This window comes from Lolium perenne, chromosome 7, assembly GCF_019359855.2.
Source record: "Lolium perenne isolate Kyuss_39 chromosome 7, Kyuss_2.0, whole genome shotgun sequence".
Classification (NCBI taxonomy): Eukaryota; Viridiplantae; Streptophyta; class Magnoliopsida; order Poales; family Poaceae; genus Lolium; species Lolium perenne.
In genome coordinates, this window is record NC_067250.2 from 227862216 (window position 1) to 227865111 (window position 2896).

Genomic DNA, 2896 nt, shown 5'->3' on the forward strand with positions numbered 1-2896 from the left:
CCCGACTAAAACCGCAGAGCTGGATATTTCCACCTAGGCGTGTATAAAAGTTGTGATTTTCAAAATCGTCCTTTAGGACATGAGCTTAAGTTTTCTGGTGGATAAGTTTTTTCGTTACGAACTTGTGGATTCCTGGTAGTAATTTTCGGCACCTTGGTTGGGGGCTTGTTTCCGCGGTTATTGACGGATCGCCATTGGGCTTCATCGCCGTCGGCGAGCGTTTCCGGCTAAAGGTCTTCCGGCTCATTTAAGGTCAAATAAGTAAGCTAGAAAAAACTTAGAAACTAGCACTTGCTTTCCAAAGAACAAAACATGCATACATAAGTTAAACGGATCGCAGGTAAAGTTTTTTCCACCCACATGCATATGTTTCATCTTAGCTACTTCAAATACTTAGTTTTATTACAAACCCACTACGGGGCCAAAATGATGCATCTCATTATTTTTCAGGAATCATTCGGAAGATTCTGGGTTATCGTCTGAGGCTTGATACGTGTCGTCCTTGCCGGAAGCGTCGCCTGAGTCGTTGTCTGATCGATGCGCGTTGGACCCGGAGCCTTCCTCGTCTTCTTCCTCATCGTTGGAGAAACCGGCCGGAGGATCATGCTGCTTGTACCTCGCCGAGTGATCCACTCGCTGGGCAAAGAGCATGTCAAAGCCTTGAGTTTCCGCAAGAGGTTGCTCGACATTGGTGCCCTTGGGGACTCCGCGTGCGATTGTCGCGAAATCCATGGCGGGGAAGTACGATTTGCACATAGCCAAGGCAATTGAGGCAGCTCCGCGAGCTGAAGACTCTTGCCAATCCCCGATCAGATCCGGCACTAGCTTCATCAGCTTCGTCATTTTGTCGATGATTGTAGTGCGGGCCCTCTTCAGGGACAGCTTCTGGGCAATGCCGTGGCAAGCTTCGATGAGTTCCTCAATTGAGTTCCGGGCTTCTTCATAGGCTTCAGTCCTGAAAAGGCCGGAATCTTCTATCCATTCAAATCCGAGACACGCTGATATACACAAAAAATCAAGCGGTCAGTTTCCAAGTTGGGGTGAAAATAATACAATGGAGATGCCGGAAATATTAAGTCCTTACGGAAGATCAACTCGTCGATATCCGACGCCTCCGCCTCGTAAGCCTTCGCCTTAGACACCAGAGTCTTCACTCTGTTGTTGCTCGTCTTAAGCTTCTCGGCCAGTTCCGACATAGCCTGCGCATGCTTCACCTCCAGCTCCTTTTTGGTTTTAGTCTCCTTTTCGTGAGACTCCTTGAGGGATTGTTGGGGGGATGCATGCTCGGACTTCAGCACTTCGAGCTCGGTGGAGATTGTGTCGATGGAGGGGCGCTTGGCAAGTTGTTCTGTAAGGCGGAAAGCAAGTTCAAAGTAAAAAGACATATTCAAATAACGAAGAGTGCATAGAGGAACTTCTAGCAAGGCGGAAAACATACCCTCATTGTTTTTCAAACGGGTTTGAAGGAGTGCGATTGCCTGCTGGTCCTCCACCTCCTTCTTGTTCAACCTCTCGATCTCCACTTTCTGCTCCAGCACCAGCGTCCGCAGATCCTCGTGTAGTTCACGGGTGTTCTGTGAAGCAAATAGGAATGGTTAGCTGGAAATTTAAAATCTGGGGGGCTGGACGCGAAGTTAAAAACTCCTCTTATGCTAGGAAATTTCAAGTTTCCGTCAAGAACATATCAAGATAATTCAGTCGAAGTGTCGGCTTACAGATTTACTCGGAAATATCCAAACCAACGCTTGGGGGCTAGTGTTACCTGGCGCACGGCTTTGTGCTTGGCAAAGAAGACCCGGAGATTGTCTTCGAGGGTTGTTAGGTATTGTTGCTCCATCTCCAGCTTCCCCCACACTTCATTCATTAAGTGGGACCTTTCTGCATGATGTTGTGCCAGGGGAGCTTTTTGAAGTACCGGAAAAAAATGCGGATGCGTTTTGGGCGTACCGGTAGCACCACTTAGCAATAATTTCATTGTGGCATCATTAGCCGTAGCTTTAGCCGAGGCGGATTCAGTATCTTTAGGTGGGGGCTTGGACAAGGAGGTGTCTTTGCCGGAATCTGCAGTAGGCTCCTCCGGAATATCATCAAGATTGATGACATTCTTTGGACCCTGAGCTGCAGAGGAAGAGGCCTTAGGCGGAACCTCCACTTCCGGAGTGACAGACATCGAGGCAGGCGAGGGCCTAGTCTTCTTCTTTGGGGGCTTGCTTCGGGCAATTTTGCTGCATAACAACGAGAGCGTGACACTTAGCAAATTGAGAGTTAAGTTGCAAAAAGAAGGTAAGTAGGAAGCTAAGTTTTTACCCAGGTTTGATGAAGAATTGCTTGATGCTGGCATGCGAGCTTTTGCTGGTGTCAATCTCCTTAAGGCGATGTTTTTTCTTTTTCGACCTTCTTGGTGGCCGCGACACTGGGAATCTCGCGCACACGTTTGGGAGAAGGCCCGGAGGCTATGCTTCTCTTCCGCTTGGTGGGAGCATGGCCCTCAGGAGCTTCCGCGTCAGACGCGGCCTCCGGGTTCGTGTTGCCGGAGTGCGGGACCCGGGTCAGGTTCCCGAGATCCTTTTCCTCAAGGGCTTCGAGCTGAACATACAAGATAAAGTCCTTAGACAAATTCGCAGGCATAAAAAGGGAAGTGACGATTAGTCGGAATACTTACCGCGATGTCGGCGCCACCCGTGTGTATGACAAAATTACACGCGTGAGATTGAACGTCGCGCGGAATTTCGATCATGACCCGGAGCCGCTTGTTTAGGGCATCGGAGGAAAGGTTGTCCTTGGTGGCGTGCATGGTGTCGTCGCGGCCGCTGTATTCATACATCAAGCGATCCCGATGTTGAAGAGGCTGGATCCACTTGGTGAACCATGATAGCGTCAGGTCCTTCCCTGACAA